A 27,113-nucleotide genomic window follows, 5' to 3' on the forward strand; every position below is an offset into this window, starting at 1 on the left:
ATGTGCGGGTAGCTCATACCGAGTAGTCTCCAAGGTGCTTTAAGTGCATTTTGAGGTCGATCTTCTGAGGGTCATAACTCAGAGCTCATGAGGGCTATCGATGAAATCTTGAATTCTATAGGATGGTGATACTAAGGCCTAAAATAACCTATCTCATATTTGAGAGATCACATTCCATTTGGATTTAGCACAACAATCTCGCTCGATACCAAAACTCGCAGTGTGCCTCAGTTCATAGGTGCACCACATCATAACTTTGAAATTGTTGATCTTGGCATCGAATTGTCAATGCCATTAGCTCTAGATGGGCGGGTGAACCTTAGTGAAACCCTTTTTCTAACCATGGAGACCCTCCATCATCCGTGAGTAGCCCGTAACGAGTAGTCTCCAAGGTGCTCTAAGTGCATTTCAAGGTCGATCTTCCGAGGGTTGTAACTTGGAGCTCATGAGGGCTATCTATGAAACATCAAATTCTATAGGACGGTGATGCTGAAGCCTAAAATAAACTATCTCATTTTTGAGAGATCACATTTTGTTTGGATTTAGCACAACGATCTCGCTCGATGCCAAAACTTGCAGTGTGCCTCAGTTCATAGGTGCACCACAGTGTAACTTTGACACCGTTGATCTTGGCATCAAATTTTCAATGCCATTAGCTTCGGATGGGCGGGTGAACCCGAGTGAAACCATTATTTGGACCACGGAGACCCTCCATCATCCATGGGTAGCCCATACTGAGTAGTCTCCAAGGTGCTCTAAGTGCATTTCAAGGTTGATCATCTGAGGGTCATAACTCGGAGCTCATAAGGGCTATTGATAAAACATCAAATTTTATAGGATGGTGATGCCAAGGCCTAAAATAACCTATCTCATTTTTGAGAGATCACATTTCATTTGGATTCAACACAACAATCTCGCTTGATGCCAAAACTTGTAGTGTGCCTCAGTTCATAGGTGCACCACAACATAACTTTGAAATCGTTGATCTTGACATCGAATCGTCAGTGTTATTAGCTTTGGATGGGTAGGTGAACCCCAGTGACACCCTTGTTCTAGCTATGGAGAGCCTCTATCACCTGCGGGCAACCTGTACCGAGTAGTCTCCAAGGTGCTCTAAGTGCATTTCGAGGTCGATCTTCTGAGGGTCATAACTCAGAGCTCGTGAGGGCTATCGATGAAATGTCAAATTCTATAGGACGGTGATGCCAAGGCATAAAATAGCCTCTCATTTTTGAGAGATTATATTCCATTTGGATTCAGCACAACAATCTCACTCGATGCCAAAACTTATAGTGTTCCTCAGTTCATAGGTGCACCACAACGTAACTTTGAAACCACTGATCTTGGCATCAAATTATCAGCGCCACTAGCTTTGGATGGGTGGGTGAGCCCTAGTGACACCCTTGTTCTAGCCATGGAGACTGTCCATCGTCTACGACCACCCCGTACTGAGGAGTCTCCAAGGTGCTCTAAGTGCATTTCAAGGTTGATCTTCCAAGGGTCGTAACTTGGAGCTCGTGAAGGCTATCAATAACCCCTTACCAAGTTTGGTGAACTTTTCTAATTAGGAATTTAAAGTTAAATCAAAATTGTTCAAAATTGCAATTTTGCAACTTTTTCTTGCAAAGTGAAAATGAGTGCAAAGAGTCAATTAGGGGTTTGAGCACAACCATACAAGGTTGGAAACACATATATAAGGTGTGAAATTATACCATGCATTAATGAAGCTAGTTTTGTTAAGTGGATTAGTATGGGTTATGTGAACCTTGTGTACGAGGTTAACAATTGTCTTTATGTCATGATAGCACTTCAAATTAAACATTGCATCCAAATTTGATAATAAAAGTTGTTAAAATGTTATTCACAAATTATTGCATTTGAATTAAATATAACAAACATGATCAAAATTAGTGATATTCCATAAACATGAACGATACACATGATCCATGATAAATTAAACAATACTAGATACTAAATTAATATGTATATCATTTTGCACATAAATGACAAAATATATATCAAAATACATGTATTCATAGACAAATTACACAAATATATATCAAAGATCGTGTATCCATTGACAAAGTACACAAATATATATCAAAATACATAGATCCATGTACAAAATGTGGTTGATCATGCTATTGGAATGTGTATAATATCAATTTTTTTGTAAACAATGGGGCATATGCCATCTCAAAATGTCTTATGATGCATCCTATGACAACTATACTATACTAGGGTGCTGGTGGATCATCAAAATGCAGCCTCTTTGATGCACTAGGTGGATCGGATGCCTCCTACATAAACAAAAAAGGAAAACCCAAAGCTAGATTACTAAATTTATATGATTCTTTGTATCTAACATTGAATTAATCAAATGCATAATGATCTTTTTTTAATGAAGATTTATACTATTAAAATTTCATAATAAATACGTCTCTCATTGACCTCTTGCATCGGTCAGGAGTCCTCTCGTATGCCCTAGGCAATGCTCGTACCTTGCTGATTATGGGCTGTGTATGTTCAAATATGTTTGTCAGATGAATCTACAACTTAAACTATAACATTATAATTCATAGCATTCTAAATTTATAACATATTTAATCATGAATTCAAACTATGACTTACTAGTGTAGGCTCCTCCTCAGGATATAGTAGTTGCATCATCAAATCTATATAACTCTCCTGTCGAACCTCATGTACAGTAGGAGTCTCCTATGAGATACAAAATAGTAGTTTTTAATATCATGGAAATTAGTTTTGAATTTATTTATGAAGATAAGGAAAATATAAAAAAAGATACTTATACATATAATGGGGCTTTTGGTGCAAATGGAAATGCCTGAGTGTCTACGATGCGAAACTTGTATGGGCTCATCGCTAGTAGGCACACCCTGTATACAATAAAGAATATAATTAAATTTCATTACCACAAAAATTTTACAAGAATGCATAAATATTTAATCAAATTGAAAGCACCTAATTACCTTTCCTTTATCAATAGGTGTTGGCTCATCCCCCGCACTTTGTCCCCCCAAGACAGAGGGTACCTGCAAGATAAAAGAAAGATTAACAACCATATATGCTACAATATCAAATAGAAAAAACAATGAGAACACAACATAATGTAGCGTAGATGTCTCAAGGCCAAATGAAATGGACGAGAGCATGGCATCATCAATCTATCTGAGCTCCTCCTCGGTCATCAACTAAACATGAATGAAGATCACATACATGTATAAGTCAATATGGCTTAAAAATTAAAATTAATCTATTATAAAAATTAACTTTAAATCACATATGTCATAACAAAAAAATGTATACATGTACCAACACCGAAGGAGTCCATGCTTCTGCATTCCCCTCCTCTCTCACATCAGGGTCTGTATCCTTTGTACGTGTTTCTAGTGTATCCTCGTCCAATACAAAATGATACTCAGGAAGATCACCTATGGGACCTAGGAAAATATTCTTGCACATAATGCAAGCGTGAGGCACACAAATGTGTGATGAGCTAGCCAATGATGAATTGGCACCAACATCATCAACATGGGGAGGTAGGACTGACCTAACCTGAGATATCAATAGGCTACTCAGTCTATGAATGGCTCTGATGGTCTGAGAGCTAGCCTCTTCCATAATATTAGGATGTTGCACTCGAGGAGGGGGGCAGATATCAGCAGGAGGGACAAAATTGCCATCTTTCTTCTACTAGGAAGAGGGTCTATCCTAAGGAGCTCCTACTCCTACACCCATGTTGGACTTCATGCTCTAATGGTTCACTTTGAGTTTCAACACAAATTCTGCATATAATTTTCTAAGGAAATAAAATGGCACCTCTAAATTGCTATGTGGAGGGATATCAAAAACCATCCACCAACGATCCCAAAAGTTTGCACGTATGGCGTCATTTGTGCACCATTTAATCGATAGTTTGGGTTTTTTTTTTGTCAACTGGTATACCCTTTTTTGGGTTTACAAAAAGGCTAGCCAAATCCTCTTTCGTTATATTGAGGGCCGCAACCTCATCATAGTCTAAGCCATCATCAAACATCTCATGCATTTCGTCACGCCAACGAAGAGCAACATTTTGTTGGTTGGTAAGGGTTTCAATGTTATCCACTACGGTGTTTAATGTGGATAACATAGGAGCTAATGCAGGTACATTATTATATGTTCTTTGCAAACCCCTCAATTCAGTGAGATTTTCATTTATCAAATCCTCGATTCAAGGAGGGTTTTTAAGGGGTAGAGGATCATTTGGTGGACGGTTTTGCGGGGGCACTAGATCATTTGGTGGAGGGTTATGAGGAATATTATTCCTTGCCTCATTGTCATCATTTTGATGAGCCATTCCTATTAATTTGCATAACATAATATATATATAAAAAAACCTTAAAATTAACGATTTCTATCAAGAAAACCCTAAATTCAACTAAAACTAACAAATTCATGATAAAATCTATTAAATTTATATTAAAATTGATAAGAAAAACAAAAAAAAACCTAATATCGTATATCCGATCTTGAATCCGATATCCGAGTGCTGAACACAATAAAACCCTGTGAGAATAAGCCCACGGGTTGTGTGTTTTTTTTATAACTACTGATAGATATTGGGCAATATTGGATATTTGATATAATATCAAATATCTGATATCTACCACGTCATCCTACAGTTTGAAACACCCCACAGGTCAAGCAGTATATTATATTATATTACTATATATTATATTTTATATTATAATACTATATATTAGGTAATGCATTATATTATATTATACTATTATAATATAATAATAATATTATTATAGTATAGTATAATTATAATTATAATATTATATTATAGTATAAGAATAATAATTATATTATAATAGTATAATATATTATATAATAGTATAATATAATAATATTATATTATAGTATAATATATTATACTATTATATTATATGATATTATATAATATATTATACTATACTATACTATACTATTATAATATAATATAATATAATATAATATTATACTATACTATTATATTTTACTCATATTAATATTTGTGAATGATTTTCAAAATATAAAAATATTAATCTTCATAAATAATATAATATATATTTATTATTTTATAATTATATAATGTAATAACTAATTTATTATTTCATATATATTTCATATTATATATTTTTAAGTGTTATCAGGTATCCGATATTATAATATAGGATATCCGATAATATCGAGTATCTGATATCAAATCGAATATCTGATAAGGGTCGGGCCTTACTTTTTAGGTTTGATACTTGGATAGGTGAAAAAAAGTCAGAGTAGATTTTGAAGCACTTTTAGACATTTTCAAACTCTATTTCTTTTCACATCACCACTTTTTGGTACACCATGATCCTGCACATACCCTATTCCTCCCAAAATTTTGCATTTTAAATGGCAGCTTCTTCTTGATAGACTTCCTGTTATGAATCAAATTGGTGTTGCTGACTCTTGCAGTATTTTTAGGACTCCTGATAACATAAGGCATATCTTCTTTACTTGTCATTTTGCTAGGATTATTTGTAAGCTTTTTGGAATCTCTATTTCTGATCATGTCTCTATTTTGGATATTATTCTTGGAAACGTATCTGGTCTTAAGAAGGATGTTAATTTCTTTTGGAATATTCTCTTTTCTCACATTCTATGGTTTATTTGGAAATGTAGAAATGAGGAGAAATTCCAAGATATTGGTAGATCCCTTACTTTGTTTCATTTGAAACTCATACATTTTAAGATTATTTCATAGGTCTGTTGTATTATGAGACTTGAGGAAAACAAACTGAAAAGATTTCAGCATGATGGGCATGCCACGATGTTCATCTACGAGATGAAGAATGGGCTAGAATGGACCAGTATTGTTGATAATCAAGTTTCTTTTGAAGAGACTCTTAAACGACTGCTTAAAGAAAAGAAGGATAATAGAGGACCCTTTTCTGATAGATTGGAGTTCTTTTCTCATATGCTTGAGCAAAAGAAAGTTACTTGGATGGAAGGAGAGTTTGGTTGGACCTACTAGATTGATGACCATGATGAAATCTTGGAATAATTTCTCTGATTTTTTTTTTTGTAATCTCGATAATTGTTACATATTGTGCTAGTTCTTTGCTTATGGTTTCCTACTGAACTTGGTGGTTGAGGTTCACCTCCCCTTTTGACATTGTATTTATCTTTTTTGATCAATCGATTATTTATTTATTTTTATTTTTTTTAATAAAATATGATAATAAAATATAATCAATTCAATATGTAAATATACTACTTAGTAATTTAGTAAATTGTGAATTATTAGTAAATAGATAAGCATATATTTACTGGAGATTATATAATTTCAAAATAAAAATAAACTAAAATAAAAAATAAACTAATAAGAGAAGAAATGAAATAAATAGCCCAATAGAAAGTAATATATAAGAACTAAATATATAGCTACAAAAATATTATATGTGTGTTGCACTTATATATACATACACATATAAGCATACACTATATATAAAGTGGGAATGCATATATATTATAGTATATTTACTACACATGTAAAATATATATACTATAATCTATATATATAAATATAAATAAAGTGGAAAAGTTAAAAATCAAAAGAAACAAAGAAAATCAAAGAAAGAATATAAAAGACAAAATAAATAAAAGAGTACGAATTGGAAAGGATAAATAATAATAATTCTGATATTACATTCATATGTACATTGATAATAAGACTTAATAAATCACAATTGAAAAGAAGGCTACATTATTGAAAAAGATAATAATACAAAAAAAATGTAAAAAATAAACAATTTCAAGGTTCAAATCTATCAAGGTTCAAATCTAACGGGGATGAGGTCCCCTTATTTTTTTAATGAAAAAAATCAACATATCCAATAAACCAAAGAGTAAACGCTTATAATAAGTCTTAAGTTTAAAATATACAATAGTAGAAGTACAACATAATATAAATAAAACTAGTTGCATACTTTTGTGCTTGATAATAAAATTATTTAAAAAAATATAATCTTATCTGAGTAAATTAGATCATTAATAATTTTCAATTTAAATAACATAATGTTTACTAAAATATTTAAATAGATTAATAAATATTATTTATTTAAATTTAATTTATTAAATATGAAAAAGATCATTAAAAAAATCCCATATAAATTATATTATGAAAAATTAACAAGAGAAATACAAAAAATAATATGAAAAATGTCTCTAACAAATATTCTATTGACTAAATAAATTATAGAAACTTAAAAAAATATTTAAAGAAAAACTAAACTAATATAAAAAATAAATTAAAATAATTTAAAAACTAGAACCTAAATTAATTTAAAAAATCAAAAGTTAAATAAATAGAGATTGCAACATGATTAACATGGAGATCACAAGTAATTATTTTTTAAATAAATAGGAAAAGAAAAATAATAGTTATAAATGGGGATTTAAAATATAATCTTATGTGAATAAATCAGTATAGATATCTTAAATAAATCTATCTAAAGAAATGTGATAGATATCCATTATAAAAATGATTAAAATTTAATATACTACATCTAAAAATATTTTTTATTTCTATTTTTTTTGCATTCTTTTAATTTTTTTATATTTCTATTTTTTTTTGCACATTCTTAAGTTCTTTTTAAATTTATTTATTTTTAAAAATGACTATTTATCTCTTAAGTTTATAATTTTAGCAAATATTTATTAAATAATTATTTAAAAATATACCATATTTATAATAAATATTAAGATTTTGACATGTAGATGATTGTCAAATTTAACCTAGAAAGTAAATGTTAACATTAACACACTCACACCTTCCGACTCCACCCATCCTGAGAATGCCTATCGGCATTAATTAGATTATTAATAGTTTTCAATTTAAAAATATAAAATAATATTTATTAAAATATTTTAAATAAATTAATAAATACTATTTATTTAAATTCAATTTATCAAATATGAAAAAAAAATCATTTAAAAAACCCCATCAAAATATCTATTATAAAAAAATAATATAAAAAAACAAGTCTAACAAATATTTTATTGACTAAAAAATTTATAGAAACTAAAAAACAGTATTAAAAAAAAAATTAAATAATTTAAAAACTAAAATCTAAATCAATTTTAAAATACGAAAGTTAAATAAATACAGATCACAACATGAGCTAATGTGAGATCACAACTAATTATTTTTTTAAATAAATAGAAAAACAAAAACAATAGTTAAAAGTGGACATAACAACTAGTAAATATCAATTTAGCAGGAGTTAAAAGTGGAGTGAGATTTAAAAAAAAACAGAAATTTTCACTCAAATTGACAACTTTTCTCAAAAATTTAATTTCTTCCCACAAAGAGCCTATAGACTAAATAAAATAAATTCATACTACCTTTTTTCTTTTAATATTGTATATTAAATTGAACTTAAGAAATAATTCTAAAAAGAGGAATAAAAGGCTAACAAAATCTTAAAGCATAAAACAAGATAATAGAATGATGACACAAGCTATGGAAAAGCAAAAGATAAAAGATAAAAAAGAAAGAAAGAAAAGAGATTGGAGAAAATAATGTATGAATAGATAGTTTATATATTAATTCCATCTTTGTAACCAAATGATATCTAAACAAAGAGTTAAAAAGTATCAACTCTTAAGTTCACCAAAATATAGAATAGTAAAAGCAGAAAGAAATATCTTTTATTCACTGATAAAAATGGTGTAAATATTTTCACTGTCTAATTAAGACAGAGATTGATCATAATTCTTTCATTGTTGTACTACCATTCATGGTACTGTATTTTCACAAAAGCTTGGCAAGTGCTGGTATTCTTCAAGCTTTAGATCATATTAGAGATGTATGGAAACCATGTAATCTTTTGCTTTCTCCTTTTACTTCTCTTTCATGGTGTCAATAAACATTGTACTTTGTACTAACAGTTGGATATTTATAATTTGTTGTAGGTCATTTTAGACATTTGAATCATTAAGAATTTCATCTCTTAATGCAATTTCTGCTCTTAATTACCAGATCTATTGTGGCTTCCAGTGTACTCGGGATGCAACATATTCAGTATTCTTCCCTATAAACAGACCTTTACTATTTAAAAACATGTGTTGGTAATAGTCTAAATATCATAATATCCTATTTGTGGCTGAAAACTCTTCCTTTACAACACTAAAATTTAAAAGTTTATAAAATTTTGGCCAAAATATTATGCAATGCTTTTAACTACATTGGATCTCCTCTTTCCTATCACTTTGTTTTACCATCCTGTTAGGTACAGACTCAGAAATTATCTTCTTAAAATCATTGTCTCTTTGTCTAGTGTAACCGAGGATGAGAGCTTAAAAGTCATAATTTTATTTGAAGGTGCTAACTTGTACTTATTTTATTGTAGTGCTTGCAGCTACAGTGATTTCTTTTTCTTGTATCTGGACTTTCTCCAATTCAAATCACATAAGAGCTTGGCTTGATACAAAAGGCTGGAGTTGAGAGGAAAAATCTGAAATTATAAGAGAAAAGCATGAAGTTATTGCAGCAGATGACAAACAATGTTCTGATATTCGGACTGATGTGCGTAGAGAAGGGGGTCATGCCGTTGGCTACTGTAACAACTTCATTGTGTTTCAGTGTGATGAATCCAATGTAAAGTGGTCTAGGTGGAGGTGCTTTCATGATACTAAGATCTTTAAATGGGGAGAATCAAGCCTTTGACATGAGGGAAACTACACCTCAAGCTTCTTCCCAGGTATAAATTTATAATGACATGTTTGCAGAAGTTTATCTGATGTCAAGTTCTGATATTATAAAAGAAATCAGAATTTTTTTTTTCTGAAATGCAACTGTTGATTTTGATGATGATAGGATTTCATAGGAAAACAATGTAGAACCTCAAAAGAAAAAATCCATATTATATAGCTGCATGAAGTGAGTTTTCATCAAGTATATTGAACATTATAATAAATAAAACTCTAAGTAAATATATCCAGTTATCAGAGTGATTAACATACCCTTAGGAACTAGCTATTAAATTTTAATCACCTAGATACTCACACAGTCTGAGTATATGATTTGATATTCATTAGAATTTGCTATGTATTAGTCTATGCTCCAAGCCAATATGAAGCTTGTGTAATTTGTGAACCATGTCCTGATAGGATTTATATTAGCCTTTCTTATCTGAATATCCTCTCATCATGTGCACCTTCCAAGCCATTATGCTGCACCATGTTATGGACTTCTAAGAGTCCAATGTGAAACTATGTAATAGAAGCCTAAAGGTCTTACAAACTGGAAATCTTCATTTTCCCCAAATTGCACCTTTGCTACTATAGTGCTTTAGTACTCCCACTCCCGTTAAAGAATTTCTATATTTTTAAAGATCTTTCTCTCATTTGATGAGAAATGCTAAAATATATATCATGTTAAAAAATGTTAGTGAAAAATGAACTTGTAATAGCACTTGTGGAGTTTTATGTATTTTCCAAGTTACTATTCCAATGAATATATATATATATATGATATAAAGAGACATGCCTCTTGAAGAGACATGTCTCTTTAATATATTAACTTACATTAGTTATAGTAATAATACAATAATTAATATATATATATATATATATAATTTATCCGACAGAATTATAACATTGACAAAAAATAAACCATGATTAGAAAAAGGGAAACACCAAACTGGGTTTTAAATTCTAAATTGGAAAAAATCTTAAAACTCATGGACCTCTTTGTAGATATTCAGATTCTCCATATTTTCCGGGAAGGTAATAAAGTGGTAGATAAGTTAGCAAATTTAGGTGTTGGCGGTGAAAATATCCTAATCTATAATCATAATTAACTTAAGCATAAATTGAAGAGTCTAAGTATTAACCGAAATTAGATAATGTAACTTTCATTCATAATAACTTATTAGATCTGACAGATAATTTAGCCAATAAGGGGTTTATCAGCCACTTGGCTGCCCTTAGGTATATAGGACGTTTTGGATTAACAATATATGTTTGACGGTTTGTTTTGTTTTTTCTGTATTTTAGTGATTACGGTTTAGTTTGTTCCTCAATTCTTTTAATGTCTTTAAACTTAGAATGTTGATATCCTCCATTCCAACGTTGGCTTGTTAATCTTTATTTTGTGACTCGGCCTGTCTCTGGATTTTGTTGGGTCTCTCGGCTTTTTCCCGTGTTTTATGTGGCTTTCCTGTGCTTAGGCTTGGAGTCGCTGGATTTTTCTTTTCTGGTCTTTGGAAGTTTTGTTTATCTCTGCAGGTTTGCATGTGTTGAATGGGTGTTTTAGTAATTATCTCTAATCTATACTTCATGGTTGCAGGTCGTGTCTATATTAGCATGTGTGCCAATTTCTTTGCATATTTGTCCTGTTCCTTTTAATTATGGTTAGATAGGTAAATGTGGTTTATTGCCCCCTTTTTTGCGATTGGCACATATGCCTCTTTTAGTGATAAGAATTTTAATTTCTTAATGCTCTCGGTTCAAAGTCTGAGGGTCCTTTCAGTCAGGAGTAATATAATTTACATAAGATAGACTAATTTTAAAATAAGTCACTTTTAACTTCCGGTGCTTAAATTGTTAAAGATTGGATTATACTCTTAGTATTTCATAAGCTATGTTGGTCTTGTATCCTTTTTTAGTACTGTGCATTATATATTAATAGTTTTAGTAGTTGATTGGGTGACTTAATCAAGACACATTCTGGTGGAAGTCTGTGATGCTTTTCTGATTTAGAATTATTCTGATTCTAATTCTTATGGTTTTAGTCTTATGTTACTAACCTCGCTGGAAGCAAAAGATTTGTTTTGGTTCTGTTTGGCAACCTGGTGTTGTATAGGGCAGAGATTTTTCAATGGAACAAAGTGGAGGCTAGGATTTTCTCTCCCCTTTCTTCACTTCGATTGGCCTCAATATTGTATTTGTGCTACTTGTGGAAATGCATAATGTAATCCATGTAAAACATTAACATATTGATGAGCCCAAGCTCACAGAGATTTTCTAAGTTGTAAGCAATAAACTACGAAATGCCCCTTTAAATTCTATATAATAAAGGGTTATGTTCTGGGCAAGACTGGAAGTTTTCTTTCCCCGTTCTTTCCTACCAGTGCTCGTTTGAATAGAGGACTTGTAATTTCTTTTATTTATTTAATAATATAATGAAAGGCTTCAGCCGTTTAAAAAAAATATGAATGTTAAGCTTGCCAATTTTGTAATTTTAAATTGTGAAGATCTCTGTGTGTTAAATTAAAAAGATGGAATCTTACCTTACAAATTTACCATCTAATAGTTCATTTCCCAAATATGATGATATCTGAAGCTAGAGTTAATAAAATGTAGAAGTGCATAACGTCAAGATCTTGCAAGTTACAAAGCAGTTATATGAGTATACCTATTACATTGTTTATCAGTCCACCTACAAAAGATGGGGTGCGTCTCCTTCCCATATACTGTAAGTCATATAAATTTCCTTACTAACATGATAGTGGCACACAGTTTCTAGATTAGATATTGATGCTTAACAATATTGCATTAAAAAGCAACAAGTGTTGACACAGTTTTGCCCTCGAATGTTTAAATAACCAAATGTGCATTTTCTTTTGCAACTAAGCTCCATGAATCTGGTGTAGTATCTAATGTAGGTTGAATGAATTGGCTGCCAAAAATCATTGTCCACTTTGTCTGGTTACAACTTCGATCTTGTGTATAGCCCAGTTGAAAACAAGTTTCAAATTATACTCATATATCTTGTTGTTAGAAGTCTTTTGCCAGCAACAAATTATTATGCTTGAGTTGTAATTTGGCTATTTGAGCTATTTTGGATGCCTATTGTCATCTACACTTCTTGTCTCCATTTTCCAGAATGTCTTGTGGTGACAAAAAAAATTTGATGTCAATACGGCATGAGTTAAATTTATTTGTTTTAGAAGCTTATTTTAATTTTCATTGTTTCTTGTTGTTAACTAAGTTGAAAAAGATATTTGGTCATATTCCAAGGAAGCAGGTTTCGACCATGCATTGAAGAATTTAGCTGGCATTTGCAGCTACTATGGTTTATATATGCGGATGAGTTGGGGAAGAGGATATGACAGCTGAAGTGTAGTGCCTTGCATTTTTGTTGTGGCATTAATTATTGTGTTTGGTTAAGTCAAATGGATTTTTTTAATATATCAGAATTCAATTTCCAAGTACATGGATTAAGTTTTCTGATTTGTTATTTTGAATTCGAGATGAATATATTGAGTTGTAAACTATAATATTATCAATGTAGAATTTACAGGTTATTGGTGGGTTAGCCCTGTTGTCTGGATTTTAGTATCGATATGTGACAACTCCAGACAATGCTAAGTTACAATGAAAATCTTGTCAGGCATGTGATTTTTGCTACCTCGAATGAGAACAAAAAGCCTGGAGTAGTATTAGAACAGATGTGGGGACTTTTTTATCCTGATAAAACCAAGGTCTACAGTAAAGACATTAGTGGTACTGGGTTTCTTAGTGGTACTGCATTTCCTTCGCTCACTGCAGGGGCAACATAACATCTGTTGATGGTGCTAGTTAGTGCATTGCTTCAGCTAAAGCCAATGAATCTGACTTGTAGAAGGCCCTGGATTGGGATTGTGACTCTAGTAACTTGGACTATTTTCTAATCCAACCAGAACAACCTTGTTATCAACCAGGTAACCTTTCTTCCCGTACCTCCTATGCTTCCAACAGTTATTACCAGAAGAATGGATATTCATCTGTGGCTTGCAATTTTGTGGAACAGGTAATATAACCACCAAAGATCCAAGTGAGTTGTGTGTTTTACTCATTTTTGGTAGGTTTCTTATATGACAGTTAAATATAGGCAGTCTCCAAGGTGGGATTCTTCTACTGTAATCTCAAACTATTATCTAACAGAGTTCTTGTGTTTGAACTTTAATGTCTTTGCAGGGCTGTGAATCTTGTTTGTGTGTATCATCAGGGTAAAGACTTGATCCATTACTCTGCTATTTTGTAGGCTCAAAACAAGTTGTTCTTTTTGCCTTTTCCTTAAGCTTGAGAATGGGTCTAAGTGACTAATCTTTTTTCACACACTTGTATATTATTGCAGAACTCAAAAAAGCTAATGCATGATAAGTATGCCTGTTATAGAGAATGGCTAGATTACCAGAGCCTTCACTTTCCTCTGATTAGCGAAGGACATCTTATTTTTCTCTTTGTCCTAATTAGGTCGCCTTATTTAGGTGAAGACTAGTCCATTCTCAACTTTATAAGTAGAATGAAGTGTCTTTGAATGGTAGTCCATCCAATGTAACTTAGGAAGTGCCAAGGACATCCAAATCTTGAAAAACCATCTTAGTATCTTTTTTTATCAAGGTTTATGCACTGTAGAATTTTGGAGTCTGTAACCATTGTCTCATCAAGTTTAATACAAGATAATTAGATTTTCAAGTAGTCACTATATGCAGATAGGAGTTTGTGAAATCAACATGAGACACATGTAAAAGTTCCCTCCCTTTACCTTTAGGGAGATGGATTTAGTCTTGCAGAAAATGACAATCAGATGCCATCAGTATTTATATTCCAATTGGCTCCAAATTTATGCAATACCTTGATGATTTTTGGATCAGAAGCACTGAACTCCACCAATTGGAAAATATTTAGGTTCCAATTTTCACACACAATAGCTCTGGTTGTTTGTTAGCATGAGTGCCTTAATAATGGCCTTGTGATCACTTTGTATTGTTGACATATAGTCCTTATTATCAGAAGTGATTACTCTAATTACAGGTTTACTTCTTGTGATTGGTGCAGTTATGATAGATCCATTTGCTTCTACCGAGTCCTTAATCTATATGTTATGAATAATTTAGAAGTTGAGCCCTGCACCTTTTTCCTGTTCCTGAACATCTTATTCGTAATTTGTATGGATAGATGATAATATTTGATTGATTTTGCTTTAATTATGCAGAAGTAGCACATACAACACAACCAAAGCTTCGTCCTCGTCTTCTATGAACTCAAACTTTGCTTCATCATGGTTAATTAGAGAAGTAATAATGCTTCTTTAGTTCACATTCTAGCAATAGAAAATTTGTTGTAAATGATCTTCAACCCAAAAATTATTGCTTAATGCATGCATTTTTCTCCTGTGTTCATGCACTAAGTTTAGGTTCCCCCAGCCTTCAACAATGTAATTTTTATTTGTAAAGTTGGTGTTCAAGAAGATCAACAGTATGAACAGACTGATTCAAGAGTAGCTTTCTATGAAGGCAAGGGATTGGATGCCATATTCAGGCTCTTAAATGCACTGTTTATTCATTTCATAAGTGCAGAACATTCAAGATTGTTAATATGAGGATACATACATTTTTCTTACAACTACTATGAATTCATACTGTCTCACCCATCACAAAAGTTGTGTGAGCATAATTAGTAATGGATAGCTTTCAATGTCCTTCTCTTTAATCTCATTTTTATGCTTTTAATAAATGCTAAAATGACTTTTTTGTACATATAGTATTGGTGTCATCTAAGTAGATATGCCTGTGGTTGATAATTAAATGAGACTCTATTGGGATAAATAGTTTCTTAATAAGGGATTAGTTACCTCATGAGGAGAGTGTATCCTTATTGAGTTAATTATCATTGTTTGAGTGATTTCAATATTGTATCCGCTGGGTTAAGAAGCATAGTTGCTTCGGAGAGTAGTAACTCAACTTTATAACATCCATGAGAGGTTCACTAGAAGTGCCTATCTGCTGCAGGAGCAACTACAGGAATAATATTTCTGTATTGTTTATGGGGGGTACTTTGATGTTTTAGGGCATATTTTAATATTTTGTTATCACTTAGTAAATGATTGATGTTTTAGGGCATATTTTGATGTTTTGTTATCACTTAGTAAAGGATTGAACAAAACCTTTACGGGTCTAGTGGTTGCCAAAAACAGTTTTTAATTGTTTGTCATTGTTTATATACTCTCCAAAATCGATTGCTGGAGAGAGGGATTTGATTTTCTTTTCTGTGGAAAGAAGGCCAAGATATTGTGAAAGTTATTTGTACTCTGCCCTGAATAGATGAAATAAATAAAATTGTGGTGGTTTCTTGTTACTTAGTTTATATTTTGTTCACACTGCAAATTGATTAGAGATGCATATCATAGTTATTGGTTTCTGAATAAAATAGAAGTGGCATTGTTTTTTGTGTAGAAGTTATTGCTGCAGGAAGCCAGATTCACACAAGAATCTTTGGGAGTTAATTTGGGCAAAAATGTCTCTTGCTTGCATGAACACCATGTGAAGTGGCCTAAGTGTGGTGTAGAGCAAGTAGGAGGAATGTACAGTACTTTCTCCATAGTCATTTGCAGGAACAGGCTACAATTTGAAGAAACATGTGTTTGGTAAGGCAACATCCCTATGTGCTTGCCGTGAATGAATAGATGTAACCTACAAGGTGCTGTTCGTATTTGATGTTTTTCCTATAGTCTTTTCCAGTTTCTTCTTTCCATCCCATTGTGAAGCTATTATAGGCTTTATTCTTGTTATCTCATCATATTGGTATTAGAGCAAGACAAGGTCTTGTTGGGAAGTGTATGTCTGCAGAAGAATCACTGGCTGAAGATGAGGCTCACACCATGCCTCCAAAAAGTATGACTCCAGATGCCATCAAAAAGATGATGGAGGAACTTCTAGAAGAGAAGTTGAAGGAGTTCAAGAAGGGGTCTAGTGACAAGGATAAGGAGAATGAGATGGAAGAAGATGCCAGTGGGGATGAAGAAGGAGAACAGCACCAGGATCCACCAATAGAATTGCCTGCAAATCAAAAGGCATTCGTTGATGCTTTAAAGTCAATAAGAAGAGATGTTGCTGACAAGCTACCTGCATATGGAGGTAGTCTCAATAGTGAGGAAGTGATTGAATGGATTGAAGCAATCACCAATCACTTCGAGTTGAATAAGTTCCAAAGAATGATAGGGTAAGGATTGCAAAAGGAAAACTGAGAGGATCTGCTCTCTCGTGGTGGAATTATATTCAAGGAGAAAGGATACAAAATAATAAAAGTCTGATTTCTTCATGGGAAGTAATGAAGGCAAAAATCAAGGCACAATTTTTGCCTGCAGATCATGAGGTGCAGTTGTTCCAAAAGGTGCAAAGCTTGAAGCAGCAAGAGATGGACATGAATACCTATATGGAGGAGTTCCATAGGTTAACTCTTAGGGCAAAGAAACAAGAGGAGGAACTAGAAAGAGTGGCCATGTATTTAAATGGTCTGAGAATGAGCATACAGGAGGAGATCAACCTCTTGGCCCCAGATACATTGGGGAAGTGTTTTCAACTTGCTCTTAAAGTTGAAGAGAAGCTTAAGAGGAAGGGTGATCAGTAACAAGGAGGGAGAAGTGGAAGGAATGACCGAGGTAGAGGAAACTTCAACAATAGAGGACAAGGCCAGAGGTCCCAAGGCGAGTCTAACCCTAAGGAGCAAGTGGGTGACTCAAGTAGCAGAGGAGGCTACGATGGAAGGGAGTCTAATGGAGGAAGGTCAGGTAGATCAGGCAGAGGATCTAGGTTCTTAGGAATGAAGTGCTACAGTTGTGGTTAGATAGGGCACCCAAACTATAAGTGTCCACAAAGGGCATCTACTTCTCAAAATGGTGAAAGGACAGTTACTTATGTGCAAGAAGATAATGTGAGTATGAACTCACCAGAAGTTCAGTTGATGACAAAGACTAAAAGAGAAAGTCTCAAGATAAGGAAGACACTTCTTAAGGAACCGGTGAAAGAAGATACCACTCAAAGGAGGGCTCTTTTTCGAGTTCAATGCAAGGTGAAAGGAAAGTTGTGCAAAGTGATAATTGATTCAGGTTCCACAGATAACATCATCTCACTTGAGGCTGTAAACAAATTGAAGTTGGAGAGACTTCCACATTCTTGTCCATACAAGGTCAGTTGGTTGAACAAAGGGCAACAGGAAGTTGTGAATGAGCAAGCTTGGGTGGAGTTTAGTAGAGGGGGATATAAGGATAAAATATTGTGTGATATCTTACCCATGGATGCTTGCCAACTCTTGCTGGAAAGACCTTGGCAATTCGATAGGAAGGCGCGCCATGATGGTGAGAAGAATTCTTATAGCTTCCAAAAGGATGGAGTAACATACAAATTGAATTCTGAAGGAGAAGAGAAAGGGGTTGGTCAAGTTGGACCAAGTGTGTTGATGGTAGGTGAGAAAGAGTTCATTAATACTCTTGAAGAAGATGGAATAGGATTTTGCATTGGTGTTGAAGCCTAAGGAAGATAGGAAGAAGAAACGTAGAACAACAGGCCCGAAAGAAGTTGAAGAGTTGTTGAACTAGTATAAGGACATCATTGCTGAGGTAATGTCTGAGTCTCTGCCATCGATAAGAGACATAAGTCACCAGATTGATCTTACTCCTGGAGCAGTGCTACCCAACAAGGCAGCATATAAGATGACACCGTAGCAGAATGAAGAGATTGCTAGACAAATACAAGAGTTGCTTGACAAGGGGTTGATAGGGAAAAGTCTTAGCCCATGTGTCGTACCCTCGGTTCTTGCTCCAAAGAAGGATGGTAAGTGGCAGTTGTGTACCGATTCTAGGGCCATTGATAGGATAACTATAAGATATAGATTTCCTATTCCTAGAATAGAAGATTTGTTGGATTGTTTGGGGGGAGCTTCATATTTTTCTAAAATAGATCTCAAAAGCGAGTATCATCAAATAAAGATACAAGAGGGGGATGAATGGAAGACGGCCTTTAAAACTAATGAAGGGTTGTACGAATGGCTGGTTATGCCATTTGGTTTATCTAATGCTTCTAGAACATTTATGCGACCAATGAATGAAGTTTTGCAGGACTTCATTGGGAAGTTTGTTGTTGTCTACCTTGATGACATTTTGGTGTATAGAAGGAATAAGGAAGACCATTTGTAGCATTTGAAGATGGTTTTTCAAAGGCTACAAGAACAAAAGTTGAAGATAAACTTGGAGAAGTGTGACTATTTGAAACAAGAGTTGGTGTATCTTGGATTTGTGATATCCAAGGGAGATCCGAAAATGGATCCATCTAAAGTGGAGGCCATCATTAATTGGCCAACACCAAGGGTTGTTGGAGAGGTTCGAAGTTTCCATGGTTTGGCCACATTCTACAGGAAGTTCATAAGGAACTTCAGCAACATTTGTGCACCAATTTTAGACACCATCAAAGGAGGAGGTAAAACGAAGTTTGAATGGAATAATGCAGCAAATAAGAGTTTTGAGGAACTCAAACAAAAGGTAGCCAAGTATCCTATTCTTGTTTTACCAGATTTTAATAAAAATTTTACAATAAAATGTGATGCTACTGGCTTTGCAATAGGGGTTGTTCTTAGTCAAGAAGGCAGACCCATTGCATTTTTTAGTGAGAAGCTGAATGAGGCAAAGAAGAAATATTCTTCTTATGATTTGGAATTGTATGCCATGGTCCAGGCATTAAAAATTTTGGAGGCACTATTTGTTACCTAAGGAGTTTATTGTGTATACTGACAACCATGCTCTTAGTTTCTTGAATGGATAGGAAAAACTCAACCATAGGCACATGAAATGGGTTGAGAGTTTGTAGGCTTATACCTTCACAATCAAGCATAAGAAGGGACAAGCCAATAAGGTGGCTGATGCACTTAGTAGGAGAGTGCTAACAGTGCAAGAAGCACAACTCCAAAGCATGGGTGTAGATGCATTGAAGGGAATGTATGTGGAAGATGGAGATTTCAGCAAAGCATATGAGGTTTGCACTAAGTTGGAAGATAGTTTTTATTCTAATTTTTCTGAATTCATTGTGCAAGATGGACTGTTGTTTAAAGGAAGCCAACTATGTATTCCCAAATGTTCTATGCGGGAGAATGTCATTAAAGAAAAACATTGTGGAGGTCTTAGTGGTCATTTTGGACTCAACAAGACATTGGAATTGGTACAAAGATTTTATTATTGGCCTAAGATGCAAACAGACATTAAGAAGTTTGTGGAAGGTTGTCTTGTATGTTAAAGGGCAAAGGGAGTGTCAACAAATGCTAGACTTTATCAGCCTTTACCCATACTGAACAGACCTTGGGAGTGTTTGAGTATGGATTTTGTGATGAGATTACCAAGGACAAAGACCGGTTATGACAACATATTTGTGGTTGTTGATAGATTCACTAAAATGGCTCACTCTATTCCATGTAAAACCACTAATGATGCTAGTTATATTGCAGGACTGTTCTTTAAAGAAATAATTCATATTCATGGTTTGCCATTGAGCATTGTATCTAATAGGGACAGCAAGTTTGTGGGTCACTTTTGGAAGACCCTATGGAAGGAGTTGGGCACAAATTTATCTTTTAGTTCAGCCTATCATCCTCAAATGGATGGGTAAACTAAGGTGGTTAATAGATCCTTGGGAAACCTTTTGAGATGTTTGACACGGGAACATGGAGGTAGTTGGGATGCCATCATACCTCAGGCAGAGTTTGCATAAAATGAAATGGTGAATTGTAGCACAGGCATGAGTCCTTTTGAAGTTGTTTATGGGAGACATCCAAGGGGAGTTTTGGAACTCAGGAATGTGGACAGTTTGGAGAAAAGGAGTGGAAATGCAGAAGAGTTTGCTCAAGCAATGGTGGAAGTGCATGAGCACGTGAGGAAAACTCTGCAACAAAATAACCTGAAGGTAAATGCTAAGGCAGACTTGAAGAGAAGGAATGTGCAGTTCCAAGTTGGGAATCTGGTTATGGTACACCTGAACAAAGATCGGTTACCTCGGGGAAGCCATACTAAGTTGATGATGAAGAAGATTGGACCGTGTGAAATCCTAGAAAAGTATGGAGAAAATGCTTACAAAGTGGTATTGGCTCCAGATGTAGCTATTTCACCTATATTTAATGTCTCAGATCTCACATTGTATAAAGGGTCTAATGATGATATTGGTACCGTCGAACCCACACATGAACAAATGACTGGATTCGAGAGTTGCCTTCCAAAGAGAAGCCGCAAATGGAGTGCATCATCAATAGTAGAGAGGCCATGACGACAAGACACAAAGTGCATGTAGAGCACTTGGTCAAGCGGAAGGGCCTTCTAGATTTTGAAGCCACTTGGTTACTAGAAACAAAAATTCTGAGGCAAGGTGGGGATCCACAATAGTTGGTCTCCAAGAGGACTTGAGAGAAAATTTACCCCCGGGAGTATGCTGCAGGAGCAACTACAGGAATAATATTTCCGTATTGTTTATGGGGGGTACTTTGATGTTTTAGGGCATATATTAATATTTTGTTATCACTTAGTAAATGATTGATGTTTTAGGGCATATTTCGATGTTTTGTTATCACTTAGTAAAGGATTGAACAAAACCTTTAAGGGTCTGGTGGTTGCCAAAAACAATTTTTAACTGTTTGTCATTGTTTATATATTCTCTCCAAAATCGATTGCTGGAGAGAGGGATTTGATTTTCTTTTTTGTGGAAAGAAGGCCGAGATATTGTGAAAGTTATTTGTACTCTACCCTGAATAGATGAAATAAATAAAATTGTGGTGGTTTCTTGTTAGTTTATATTTTGTTCACACTGCAAATTGATTACAGATGCATATCATAGTTATTGGTTTTTGAATAAAATAGTAGTGGCATTGTTTTTTGTGTAGAAGTTATTGCTGCAGGAAGCCAGATTCACACAAGAATCTTTGGGAGTTAATTTGGGCAGAAATGCCTCTTGCTTGCATGAACACCATGTGAAGTGGCCTAAGTGTGGTGGAGAGCGGGTAGGAGGAATGTACAGTACTTTCTCCATGGTCATTTGTAGGAACGGGCTACAATTTGAAGAAACATGTGTTTGGTAAGGCAGCATCCCTATGTGCTTGCTGTGAATGAATAGATGTAACCTATAAGGTGCTGTTCGCGTTTGATGTTTTTCCTGTAGTCTTCTCCAGTTTCTTCTTTCCATCCCATTGTGAAGCTATTATAGGTTTTATTCTTGTTATCTCCTCATCACTACCTTCTTTAACTTGTTGAGCTTGGAGTGACAATCCTTTGGCAATTTAGTGTTATTCAGTGATGTTGCTGTGGTTTTCATTGCAAGAGAAAAACTCCCACATTCCTTCACAATGTTATGGGCAGTATCCTCCAGGTGTTGTGGTGTTCTATTTCCTTCACATCCAAGAAATATATAAGCAAGGAAAAACATCCTATTCTCTTTATGTGTCAAATGTTCCATCTCATAAATTTTAGCATGGAGATTACAACAACCTCTCTACTTCTTGTGCTAAGTTGCTACCCAAAATTTTGCACTGGCTACCATCTCTCATTGGTTTGGCCTTTTTCTAAATCATTGAAACAATTTAAGGATCATAGCTTGTCCAATCCATGCTGAGCTTGGAGTGCCAATCCTTTGGCAGTTTAGTATTATTTAGAAATGTTGATGCGGATTTCATTGCAAGAGAAAAACTCCCACAGTCCTCCATAATGTTATGGGTGGTCTCCTCCACGTGTTGTGGCACTTTATTTCCTTCACATCCATGAAATTCATAAGCATGGAACAACATCCTACTCTCTTTTTTCTAAATCATTGAAATAATTTAAGGATCGTATCTTGTCCAATTCATGGTGTTATTTGCCATTTCAAACACAAACTACAACATGTGTGTTGACATGGGTTTTTTGGGAGCTATAGCAGTGGAATAATTTGCAAGTTTCTTTTATGATTTTATTTTAATGTTGCTAGTACACAGGTAGCATGCCACTTCCAACATCCCACAATTGGCATATCTAGCAATCATGGTGTTCCAACTAAATTTATCTCGCTCGAGAAATTTGTCAAACACATCGTGCGCATCCTCAATTGTTCCTAATAACAAACAAATATGAACCAAAATATTTTCTTTCAAAATTGGTAGCTTATATATAAATTCAATCCTATCGGAGTATACATGCTTGCCTGCTGTTGCATCATTTGTATCAATACAGACCTGCAATAAACTATCATACGCTGAAAAGTCCATTCATTTTCTTTCAGTGCTGCCATTGAACTTACATGTGATTCTTTCTGTGCAGAAAAATACCTTAGAGTATGTCAGCATGTTATATAAAAATCATATACATATATTCATGAAGATCTATGCACCAAGGAATAGATGCTCAATAGTAATCCAAAATGGGTAGGTTGTAGAACATACGTATATATTGAGTATAGTGAACAAGCAATGGGTTATCTTAAACATATATGTAAATATACTCATTAAACATAAAACCCAAGTTAGATGCATGGTATCTACAATATTTGTACATCTATTTATATAGAAAATATGGATGGAATCGAAAGCATTTGGTCTCCACAAATAGTGAGCTCTAGAAGATAAGCACAAATATCTATGAAGTATAATGCCAAAGAAAGGAATGAGCTCTAGGAAACTATATGAACTACAAATATGTTTGAACCATACTCCAAAAAAAACTATATTTATTGAAGAAATTACAATTCATAAAGAGAATTGTAATGGAGAAATGGGTTTTACCTAACTCCATCAAAGCGGAAGGTCCCTTGTCTTTTTGATGGGGACAAAGTCCATTACTTTTTGATGGAATTCCATTGAGTACTCCACAGATCTACACAGAAGAGAGACATAATTAAGAACCATCCATTGCGGAGGCTCCTCCTCTTCTTTTCATCTTTCTTTTCTACTCCATTTTATTTTTCTTTCATCATTGTACAAATTCGAACTAATGGAAGGTTAACCCGATTTTGGCAAGTTTATTAAATCCAGAGATTTGAAGATTTTGAAACAAACATGAATGAAGTGGGCAAATTATAATTTATCGGTTGTGAATGAGATAGATAGATGAAATTTTAACGTACATGAGGATTTGAGTGAAAACACATCAGCTTGCTAACTTCTATGTATACAGAAATGGTAGATTAGAGAACATTTTGAGCTTGTTTTCATCTTTGCCAAGTTGCACATTGCTATGGATACACACAGTGTATTCATGTGGTTGAAGTAACAAAGAGCTACCATGTGGGCATGTCAAATTGTTATGGGTTTTTTTAACAATGCAAGCAATAATTGTTTGATCAAAGCCATTGGAATTTGTCACGGTTATTTATATTATTGCGAAGGGTATTTCTATCTGCTTGATCTTTTTTGGGACACTTAGCGAGGGGTCTCGTGGGGTGCTAGAACTCTATTTTGAAGTTCAAGAGGTTCTATAAGAATTTTTTAATATGATTATATAGATTTTTTCTTATAAAATAGGAGTCCCATTTTGTAGGTTGCTAAGTTTAAGCAACTCCAAATACTAGCTTAGGAAAAATCTCTTTCATTATTCTAAGATTTGCACCCCCACCAGCTTAGGAATAATATCTACCAGAAGTCAAAGATCTGCACATTTTATTCTCACCAAAGCAAAAAAAATTCCTGCCAAAAGCATAAAATTTAGAAAAATATTCCTTAAATTTAGGAGCTAAAAGTTCTAAGATGAAACAAATCGTAAAATTCATAGAACTGCTTACTTTAAAGTATTCCCGGGGACATCTCCTCAATATCAAATTCTTTGCAAGGACTATTTCAAACATGTAGCATACCTCTTCCAATATACGTTATTTGGCATATCCAGCAATAATAGTGTTCCAACTAAATTTATCTCATTCAAGAATGTTGTCAAACACATCGTGTGCATCCTCAGTTTTTCTTGATAACAAAATGATTTCCTTTGAAAATTGGTAGATTATATCAAAGATTCGATCATATAACAGTACACCTGCTTGCCTACTGCTGCATTTTTTGTATCAATACACGCCTGCAACTACTGCATGGCTTCTTTCCCACATCCATCACATGCAAATCCTATCATGAGAGACATCCAAGAATATCAAATTCATTATAGGAACTATTTCATACATGCAACACGCCTCTTCCAACATCCCACATTTAGCATATCTAGCAATCATGGTGTTCCAACTCAATTTATCTCATTCTGGAATTTTGTCAAACACATCGTGTGCATCCTCATTTTTCCTTTGATAGCGGACAAATATGAACAAGATGATTCTATTTCAAAATTGATGGTTTATATCCAGCTTCAGAGTATACTGACTTTCCTGCTATTGTATTTCTTGTATCGATACAGGCCTGCAATAAAACTATCATAAGCTAAAAACCTGTATAATTTTTTTCTGTGTTGCCATTGACTGTACATGTCTAATCGGTATCATGTCTTCCTTTTGCATTTAACAGAAAAAATTCATGTCTTCTTTAGCACATCTATAGGATGAAAATCACATTATGAGAGACCACCAAGAATATCAAAACCTTTTCGGGAACAGTTTCAAACATGTAGCACGCCTCTTCCAACATCCAACATTTGGCATATCCAACAATCATGGTGTTCTAACTAAATTTAAGTCGTTCAAGAATTCTGTCAATCACATCATGTGCATCCTCTATTTTCCTGATAACAGACAAATATGAAATATGAACAAGACAATTTCCTTTCAAAACTGATGGATTATGCTTAGTGTCGATCATATCGAAGTATACCTGCTTGCCTGCTATTGCATGTTTTTGTATCAACAAAAGGCTACAACAAACTATCATAGGAAAAAAAAATCCGTAAAATTTATTTCTGCACTTCCATTTTGTTACATTTGGTTTCAAAATACTACATGTTTTCTACTGAATGTATTTTTATAGGAGAAGAGCAAGTGCCAAAACTAACTATTATGAGCATTGTGGTAATTCCATTGCTTAAATATTGTTAAGAGATAAAATACTCGGTAGTATTGAGTTGGAGTGGTGTGTAATTGTTGTGAGAGAAGAGTAACATAATTCCACTCCATAGAGATGTCTCATATCTTGTGTATAAATCACTCCCCTTGACCTTGTTCTGGGAAGGCATTCTGAGAGCAGTAAAAAATGCAGAGATATTAAGGCAGACAAGAAAACTATATTTATAAACAAATATTAAGCCTTATGTGGAGGGATTCGATGTCGAACTCTATTAGTGATAAGGCAGAGATCAGCGTGTGGTTAGATTTTCTGATGGAATCGTAAGGTGAAGTTATTGAAATAAGAGATCGGAATCTTCTGATCTCTTCAATGTCGAACTCTATTAGTGATAAGGCAGAGACCAGCGTGTGGTTAGATTTTCTGATGGAATCGAAAGGTGAAGTAATTGAAATAAGAGATTGGAATTTTCACCTTTTGATTCCATCACTAAATAAGAGATTTGATCTCTTATTTCAATTACTTCACCTTTTGATTCCATCAGAAAATCTAACCACACGCTGGTCTTTGCCTTATCACTAATAGAGTTTGGCATCAAATCCCTCCACATGAGACTTAATATTTGTTTATAAATATATTTGTCTTCTTTGCCTTAATATCTCTGCATTTTTTACTACTCTCAGGATGCCTTCTCGGAATGAGGTAAGCCTATCTAAGCCAAGCTTGCCAATGATTATGGATACAATGCCCATTGAATTTGTTTTTAGAAGTCATTTAAACCCAGTAGAGAGTGCCATTAGATCCTTTGAGATATGCTAAGCCATCTACAAAAATGAGCTACATAAATTTATGGAAAACCTTACAATTCAAGATTTACAGAATGTAGATGCATGTATAAAATATTTGAAACTTGATTTGATACTTGCTCCTTGTGAATCCTTGGTCTTGAACTTCAATAGATTGTTAATTCAACTATGATTATGGGCAAGCTTTGTATTACTTGGCACACAATTACTTTCGTGCTTGAGAAAGCTTTGAATTTGGCGCAAGGGTGTTATTTTATCATTATTATTTTTGTCTATTGTTAATTCAACTATGATTATGGGCAAGCTTTGTATTACTTGGCACACAATTACTTTCGTGCTTGAGAAAGCTTTGAATTTGGCGCAAGGGTGTTATTTTATCATTATTATTTTTGAATGGAGGTCATCTACAAACAACTACTAAATTTGCCTGGGTCATGATCCCAATCTCATTCCTTATGATGTCTTTGGGCTTTGCACTCAACAAGATTTGATCCCTGGTGGGCTCTTTGTGAGCCATTCAACTTC

The 27,113-nt window shown here is 33.9% G+C and overlaps 3 long non-coding RNA genes across 4 annotated transcripts; 1 reads left to right on the plus strand and 2 right to left on the minus strand.

The window, feature by feature from the left end:
* Positions 1-2,120: 2,120 nt before the first annotated feature.
* LOC149556102 (uncharacterized) lies at positions 2,121-2,702 on the minus strand. Its single transcript, XR_016365350.1, has 3 exons — positions 2,632-2,702; positions 2,452-2,516; positions 2,121-2,300 (listed from the first exon to the last, which is right to left on the minus strand). It is a non-coding gene; the product is annotated as an uncharacterized LOC149556102 (long non-coding RNA).
* A 109-nt stretch (positions 2,703-2,811) lies between these two features.
* Positions 2,812-25,873, minus strand: LOC149556103 (uncharacterized). Its single transcript, XR_016365353.1, has 5 exons — positions 25,597-25,873; positions 24,570-25,507; positions 23,575-23,665; positions 2,991-3,053; positions 2,812-2,897 (listed from the first exon to the last, which is right to left on the minus strand). It is a non-coding gene; the product is annotated as an uncharacterized LOC149556103 (long non-coding RNA).
* Positions 8,950-14,310, plus strand: LOC149556104 (uncharacterized). Of its 2 annotated transcripts, XR_016365352.1 has the most exons (4): positions 8,966-9,156; positions 9,438-9,788; positions 13,582-13,733; positions 13,823-14,310. It is a non-coding gene; the product is annotated as an uncharacterized LOC149556104 (long non-coding RNA). The 2 variants fall into 2 exon arrangements; XR_016365351.1 differs by lacking the exons at positions 13,582-13,733; positions 13,823-14,310 and having other exon boundaries at positions 8,950-9,156; positions 9,438-12,125.
* Positions 25,874-27,113: the final 1,240 nt, after the last annotated feature.

This window comes from Cupressus sempervirens, chromosome 5 (genome assembly GCF_028749045.1).
Source record: "Cupressus sempervirens isolate cs-2001-9-10 chromosome 5, ASM2874904v1, whole genome shotgun sequence".
Taxonomy (NCBI): domain Eukaryota; kingdom Viridiplantae; phylum Streptophyta; class Pinopsida; order Cupressales; family Cupressaceae; genus Cupressus; species Cupressus sempervirens.